The 8,812-nt window shown below is 25.5% G+C and overlaps 1 protein-coding gene and 1 long non-coding RNA gene across 2 annotated transcripts in view; one reads left to right on the top strand and one right to left on the bottom strand.

The window, feature by feature from the left end:
• The first annotated feature begins 1,047 nt into the window (after positions 1 to 1,047).
• The window catches only part of LOC136080518 (uncharacterized), a 66,259-nt gene continuing 58,494 nt past the window's right edge, over positions 1,048 to 8,812 (top strand). The window contains exon 1 of the mRNA XM_065797293.1: positions 1,048 to 1,326. The gene's annotated coding sequence lies outside the window, so the exon portion shown is untranslated. The remainder of the gene's footprint in view (positions 1,327 to 8,812) is intronic.
• LOC136079956 (uncharacterized) overlaps positions 6,764 to 8,812 on the bottom strand; it is a 5,683-nt gene continuing 3,634 nt past the window's right edge. Inside the window, exons 2-3 of the long non-coding RNA XR_010638341.1 lie at positions 7,237 to 7,305; positions 6,764 to 6,946 (exon numbers count right to left, since the gene is read on the bottom strand). This is a non-coding gene — a long non-coding RNA (uncharacterized LOC136079956). The remainder of the gene's footprint in view (positions 6,947 to 7,236; positions 7,306 to 8,812) is intronic.

The following is an 8,812-nucleotide window of genomic DNA, read 5'->3' on the forward strand; positions in this document are numbered from 1 at the left end:
CAATCTAAAACTAGAACTATACACGCATCACAATAATATTACGCCATTTTTAATAATTAGTGATTTTAAGGTTACGCCAGCGGCCGCTCATAATTAACTTTTCTTAATTAAATTGCAGAGCAAGTTCATTAAAAGTTTGGGGAATGTCAATTAGGTGTTTGCCAATAACTGCCTGAACTAACGGAAAAAAAAACACGTCTATGTAAACGCAACTGCGCAACTTTCGTGAATATGAATTGTTAAATTTTTTTACTTGCGCCAAACTAACGCAATAATCGTGTTTAAGAAAGTTTTGATAAATTCGCACCCAAGCAATATTAGCAAATAACTTGTTATTCATAAACGGCTCTTTAAATTTCTTTGTGGCCTTTCAATCTGTTTACTTAAAGAATGTAAAAATGTTTATATTAGTGTTCATTGAAAGTGTTTATATTATGTGTTCATTATTTAAAGTAAATTTAATTGGTCTAATAAAAAAAAGTATTAGATTTTATTATTTGCTTGCATATTTGTTTGCATCAATTTGATTTTATAATGCTTAAATGATTGTTAAAAATATAGTATATAAACATATAAAAATTGTTAGTATTTTTTCAAAATCCAAGAAAAAATGTAATGTACTTGTACACAAATGTACTTCTTTTTTGTGAAAAAACGAAAGTTTCTATGCAATCAAATTTAAAATTAAGGTCTTGAGCAACCCCTAAATAATTTTAAAATGTTATATATATATATATATATATATATATATATATATATATATATATATATATATATATATATATATATATACATGTATGAATGTATGTATGTATGTATGTATGTATGTATGTATGTATGTATGTATGTATGTATGTATGTATGTATGTATGTATGTATGTATGTATGTATGTATGTATGTATGTATTTATGTATTTATGTATGTACATATATATGTATGCATGTATGTATGTATGTATGTTTGTATGTTTACAATCAAGACAACATAACAAACCTTCTATTTATTTTCTGAAACATAAGATAAACTTTGTAATCAGATCATTTCCTGTTTGTCAAATGATTTTTTATTTTATTTTTACATCATGTTTTGGATGTTATTTATAGAGAAGATTCTGAAATTGTCCTGAACTGAGAATGCATTTTAAACTATTTCGGACTTCCTGCATATCACAAAAAAAAAGTTTTTGTGGGGAGGGAAACATGTGGTGATCTATGTTTACGTTGCGAAATGATAATGTTTATTTAAGCTTTGAAACAAGGATTTATTCATTAGTATCTTAGGTGCGGGTATTATCTGAGTGGTTCTAGTCAAAGTAAGATATCAAGGTAGTTTTTTTATTTTTTAACTTTTTTTCTTTCAACTTTTTAATCTTCTATTTTAATTTCAAACTTATTTTTATTTTAGACTCAAACTTTAACTATAATTATATCTAGTTAAACAATAAATATAATAATATAGTTTTAAATAAAACTTTTATCTCGTTAACATTCAAAGTTTTCATCTTTAAGTTCTGTGTCTTCTAAAGTTCTCTATGACCTGTAGTTAAAAACTTTGCAATGCTACATCTATTATTAGTTGATTTACAAAAAAAAAAAAAAAATCAAAAAGAAGCGGAAGAAAAAAAAGCTAAGTAATTCATTAAAATAGTTTATTGTGACTATTTTTTAATGTCTGCTTTACTATTTAGTTCTCTTAGGAATCAAGCTGTTAAGTTAATTTACTTTTAATTGTTAATAAATAAACAAAGTCTTATAAAACGTTTTTTATTAATCATAAATCCTTCGGATGTTTTGAAACCCCTTGATTTATGGCGGTTTCCAGTCATTTAAAAAATTATTTGACAAACTTCAAAGCTATGTTTACGTATTTACATAAGCGAACTTAACATTTTTTAAAGAATTTGCGTTATATAAGGCTGCAACTGAAACAATTATTACAAGTAAGGTCTCGCCAAGAGCGTAACGGCGTCTTTTGCATCATCGAAAGACACTAATGCATTATTTGCATTTTTTTTACTTGAGTTTTCTTTATGCAGTCGTTCGACCCTCACTCTAACAAGTTTTAATTTTTTTTTTTTGAAAATTTTTGAGTATTAGTATTATGTTTTTATTCTGATAAAGAATTCCGATAACTTGAAGTTTGTTATTTTTATCAATAATTATTTTACATGTTTAACACTGGCTTGCAATGGACCTAGCGATAAATAAAGTGCTAATGATATACTATATATAAATAATTTAAATATAAATATTAAACTATTTTAAGTTATATAAATTGTGTATTAATTTTCATAAACATTAACAATATCCTGACTAATTTTGATAAATTTATATTAAATAATATATTAACCCACAATGCAGCATAGATTAAAATTATAATTTTAAAATCTGATAAATTTTTTTGTAAGTTACACAAATGTTCACTGCGATCTTTACATTTTTAGAGACCTTTAACCAAGACACTTACATCTTCACCAATAATGTATAACCACGATTAATGAAAAAAAATTTTTTTTTTTTAAGCAGCCCCATATTATAGCGGAAACTGATGGGCTACAACCCCAGACTCTAATAAAAAAATAGGTCAACTTGTGCCTTTTTTATTTTTTTGAGGGAGGAGGGGGGAGTAGGAAGACCAGAAAAAAGAAGGCATTAATAATTTAGCATGGAAAAATGTAAAAGGAATATACAAAACTTTTAAAGGAAACGATAACAACTAATACAATATCATGTAAAAAAAATTTGATCAATTTTTCAAATCAAGAAAGAATATGACATATGAACGTTAAATTTTTACGGACACAAAGTGAAGAAGAAAGTATTTTAAGTTTTGTTACTCGATTACAAAAACAAGCTGAATCTTGTGCTTTTACAGATGTCGCTGAGGCAGTAAAGTATCAATTTCTATCATCATGTCACTCCATAAAAATAAGCAAAAATGTCCGAAATGAACCTCAAAGATGTGTTGAAATCGGTTAAAAGTGTTGAAATTGGTTAAATGTGTTGAAATTGGTTGCAAGGTTAAAAAAATCTTCAAAAAAAAAAAATTTTAATAAGAAATCGACTCGGTTGACCATTTAAAAAATAGTAACTTTTTTAAGACAAAAATTAGTAACATATTTGAAGTCAGGATATTTTAAACATAGAACCAAAATGAAAGTGACCCTTACGCCATGGTGTTGTCTCGTTCCCACTCAGTATTTTTAGATAACCTCCACATTAGGCCCTCTTAAATTTTACAGCGCCAGGCCTTAAAATATCTTTATCCAACCCTGCGTTCATTTTTCAAATCAATTTCTCTCTTATTTTGCCAATTAATCTAACAATAAAACTTACATTGTCAATGTAGCTATTATATTTTTTAATGTTTCAAGATTTTAGGGGTATTGAACTTATACGTATTTTCAAAAAAAATATTTTCATGGGTAAAAGCATTTTCAGTTATTCAGAATTATTTTTGAAATTTTTATTTAATTTTGCATCATTTTAGACCCAACACGAAAAAGAAACTTTTAAAGAACCTTTTTTTCTTCAAAAAAAATGGGGACTCTAAATGTTTAAGAGTCTCAGGAGCAACTCTAAATATATATATTATTCAAAATTTTTTTATTGAAAGTGTTATTTTATAATATCGCACACACTTAGAGGTATTATTTTAATACTTATATTGAATATTATACTGATTGTATATATATATATATATATATATATATATATATATATATATATATATATATATATATATATATATATATATATATATTTATATATATATATATATAAATATATATATATATATATATAATATATATATATATATATATATATATATATATATATATATATATATATATATATATATATATATATATATATATATATATATATATATATATATATATACAAAACGAAAAATTTTAAAATTTCTTCTTCAATACCTCTAAATATGTTCTATATGATAAAATAACACTGTAAATAAAAAACTTTAAAAGTAGGTCAACCTGGCTCTCAAAAAAAGCCTAAAATTATAAAAACCTTGAAAATAATATTTGTTTTAAAAAAATATTAGTTGAAGTTTCTGTATTCAAAAATCCATTTTTTGAAAAGCATATTTTTAATGCATTAAAATCCAAAACAATAATATGGTCAAAAAAGCTCAGATTTATAAAATCAAAATCATGTACAACAAATCTCTCTAAAACACAAGACTCCATTTCGTACTCTAGTAAATAAATGACCGTTTGATTTTATTTATTAATTTTGCTAAGGTATTTGACACGGTACCTCATAGACGTTTAATTTTAAAACTGGAGGCATATGGTGTAAACGGAAAACTATTTGAGTGGATTTCTCCACATGGAAAAATATTCCAAGTGGTGTACGTCAAGGATCCGTGCTCGGAACGTTCTTTTTTTTATTTATTTTTGATACTTATAAGTGATTTGCCTAATTGCCTTCAAAATTTAACAAAACTTTATGTTAATGATGATTTTATCAACAGTCGTTAATATAGAAAAAGTAGAAATGGTTCAAGCTGACTTGAATAAAGCTGTTATTTGGTCACAAAAATGGTTAACTTTCTTTAATTTTGACAAATGCCTAGTTATGCATTATGGAACAAAAAACGAAAGCTATACTTATCTAATATATGGCAGAGAAGTTGAGAAAATATTTTTGTGACAGACTTGGGAGGAAAATTTTCAAATGATCTGAAGTGGAAACAAAATTAACAAATTATATCATCTAATTCGAAATCAAATTCAATTTTAGAACAAATAAAAAAATTGTAATACTTTTTAATAAATGTTTTTAATGAAAACCACTAAACCAAGTTAATATTTACTTTTATTATAAACTCTTTAAAAAATCAGCAAATATCTTTAAAGGTTTTTCTAAAAATACCTTTAAAGATATTTGCTGATTTTTTAAAAGATATTTTAAAAAAAACAGCAAATGCCTTTAAAGGTATTTAAAAAGATCGAAAATTATTCGATCTTTTTAAATCACTATTTATTTTTTGAATGTTAATGTTTTTTCAAATATTCAACGCTAAGATGCTATCAGAATGTTTTTATTTATCTCAGCCAGAGTAAAGTAATTGTAATCAAAAGTAATTATAATACTGCTCCCATACAAGCGCTTAAAAAAATATTCCGGCAAAAAAAATTTTAAGACGATTATTTTTTTTAAAAAAAAAAAAGGAAAAAAGATGCCTAAGTTTGCATTTTCTAATATTGCTGATTTGATCCGTGATTGATTCGATTCGTAAATTAAGACTTGCTTCGATTCGAGATAAGATTCAAAACTAAAAATGCCGATTCGCAGGGCCCTAATATAATATATATATATATATATATATATATATATATATATATATATATATATATATATATATATATATATATATATATATATATATATATATATATATATATATATATATATATACATACATATATATAATTAAAATATTTTAATTGAGAAAATACAACTTTATAATGGAACTTGAAGTTTCATGCCATTCGGCAATTATCAGCCATATTATTCAAATGTAAAATAAAAACCGTTATAAAAATTACAAATTTAGCGTTGCAACGGCATCTGACGTCAAGTGTACGTGATCCGATATTTGCTAATCGCTGGAATCAAAGTTAGAAAGTAAAATTTTTTTCCTATGCCTACAAGCAGAAACCAATTCACTTTATATATATATATATGTATATATATATATATATATATATATATATATATATATATATATATATATATATATATATATATATATATATATATATAATTGTCATTAATGATTAATAATTAGTAAATGATTATCATCTTTACGCTGATAAAGATGAAAGAAGTCAAGTCACTTTTTTTCGATAATTTATCGGATAATGTTCTTAATAATTCCAAATAATATAATATTTACTAGATAATATCAGATTTATAATTTATAAGATACTATTAAATATTTAAAAGATCTTAGTGACCTTCTTAAAAAATCTCAGTGGTCTTTTCAAAAGATTATTGGTCTTATTTAAAGACCATAGAGGTCTTCTTAAAAGATTATAGTGGTCTTCTTAAAAGATCATAGTGGTCTTCTGACTAATCTACTAATAATTATTTTATAATTTTGCTCCAACTTTCGTGCACAACGTCTGAAAGTGATCTAGGCGTTGTAACCCAGTGAAAAAGCGCACATGGGATACGCGTGGATTTTTTCCACATGTAACCCATGTGGGGATTATTATTTTGTCCCATGTGGGTTTCATATGGTAAATCCCACATGGATTCCATATGGTAAATCCCATATGGGATACGCGTGGGTTTTTACCATATGTAACCCATATGGGGATTATTATTTTGTCCCATGTGGGTTTCGTATGGTAAATCCCACATGGGTTTTATGTGGTAAATCCTACATGGGATATAGGTGGAAGATACGACATGTTATAGATCTTAAATGCCACATATTTTAATCCAAATGGTATAAAAGTAGTCAATACTAGACAAATGAAAGTCCGAATGCTTCTATGATAATTTTTAAAATTCTTTTAATTTAAAAATTACTTAAATAGTAATTTAAAATTAATCATCGAAGCTTTCAGAGAGGCTTAACTTAATCTGGTATTTGCTACTTTATCCCATTTGGTATTCAAAACGTGTAGCATTTTTGATCTTTTACATGTGATGTTTTCCACCTATTACCTATGTGGGATTTACCTTAAACTATTATGACGAAATTTTATAAAATTAAAAAACGTGTTGCAAAATGAATTTATTTAAAAATAAATGCTATTAATCAATACATCCAAAACGAATATTAAAAATATTATTTTTTCTTTTGCGATTTACACGCCGTTTTTTGTCAATTGAATTAATTAAATCGCTTCGGCTTGTATAATACCAAGGTTTTTAGTATCTTCTAACTTTCTTCAAACATTTTCTGAAAAAAAATAAATAAATACAAATATATATAAATATATATATATATATATATATATATATTTATATATATATATTTATATATATAGAGAGAGAGATTGATATAGAGAGAGAGAGATAGAGAGAGAGAGAGAGAGAGAGAGAGAGAGAGAGAGAGAGAGAGAGAGAGAAAGAGAGAGACCCATTTTAATAAGGAACCTTATTAGTCGAGTAATTTTAATTATTAGCCAGTTTGAAGTCATTAATGACTACAATATTTCACAAATAATTATTTCATAATTTATTACTTACAATGACTAACGTATTATGCGTAATTGAACACATATTTTGCGTAATGAGCTTGAACCCATAAGGAGAATCCTAAAAAAAAAAGATCAATAAGGATAAGTAGTTAAACAAAAAAACAAAAACAAAAATGTAAAAACCTACTTTTTCAATGATGTAGACTTCTATAATAACAGGCCTTGCCATCGCGCAAAATGACGTAAAAACTGAAGGCCGATTAAACTTTCACTTTTACTTATATTGATATATTTTTATATTAGGTAGGGTGTAATGGCAGTCATGTTTTCTAATAATAATCTCTAGTAAAAACGGAAATATAAAAAGAAAACCAAAAAACTGTTAAAAGATAATCATGCTTTTCGTATTTCAAATTTCATTAAGAATATTTATGTAATATTAAATAGTATCAATAACAAGCAGAACCATAACAAAGTATATATCTATATATTAGAAAGATAACTGTATTTTTAATTTGTTTACAGCTAAATATGAAATATTACAAATTGTGCCATTGTGGTTAGCTACAAATGAATAATCATTGAAAATTACTAAAATAAATAATGAAACACCAAGTTTTTACATTTTTAATTGTATGTGTAAACTTTTTTTATTAAGCTGGAAAACAATAACATCGTTATTATCACTTAACAAAGATTAAATATCGTCAAATATAATTTCATCCTCTTTTAGAAAATCATTTAACTCATCTGGTAAAATGCTTCGGGAACCGCTTGAAGTTACATTTTTTCTAACTTTACTTGCTGGTGTGGCTAAACAATTAGGCGGAATATTTTAAAAACAGATGGTGGGTTTAAAGGTCGTTGCTTCCCAAATTTGCTTTTAAAAGGTGCTTCATTTGGCCAATGCAGTTGACATAATGCTGTATAGTCTCAAAACAATAAAACCAGTTCTTAGGATAGCTTCACTACATCTTTTTATCTCCTCTAGATTCTTCGGGAATTTATAAATTAATATTTTTGTCGTAGTTGAGTATTGATATTTTTGTTGTAGTTGAGATAGTTCGACTTGCAAAGAGATACACAGCATTTTAAAGGCATTTTTAAGGCATTTTTAAGGCATTTTAATTATTAAAAAAACTTATCGTTAGTTTGACAATATTATTACCTTACAAAGTTAACGCCTTGAACCTTACAACGTTATCGTCTTGATGTTGGGCTATCTAATTTATAAACCAATCACATTTTAAAGATTTATTAAAAAAGCGCGAACAAACACTTTTGTCTAATGTTAAAAGATGAAAATGTAACCACACAGTATTAGGAATTGGCCTTCAGTTTAACAACTTTGTTGCGCGATGTCAAGGCCTCTTATTATAGAAGGCCGCGGTCACACATAATACAATATTCTGAAACTAATAAACAAACATCTAAATTTCTATAAGTAAATTTATTCTTTGATCATTGCCTTCATATTCTATCTTATTTTCATATCATAATCTATTATGGAATTATTTATATAACATATCACAACAATATTATTAAATTTGTCATGTTCAAATATCATATGAACATTCTCTAACATGTTCATATGATATTTGAATATAGTTCTTGAGTATATTATC

This window comes from Hydra vulgaris, chromosome 05 (assembly GCF_038396675.1).
Source record: "Hydra vulgaris chromosome 05, alternate assembly HydraT2T_AEP".
In the NCBI taxonomy this organism is placed as follows: Eukaryota; Metazoa; Cnidaria; class Hydrozoa; order Anthoathecata; family Hydridae; genus Hydra; species Hydra vulgaris.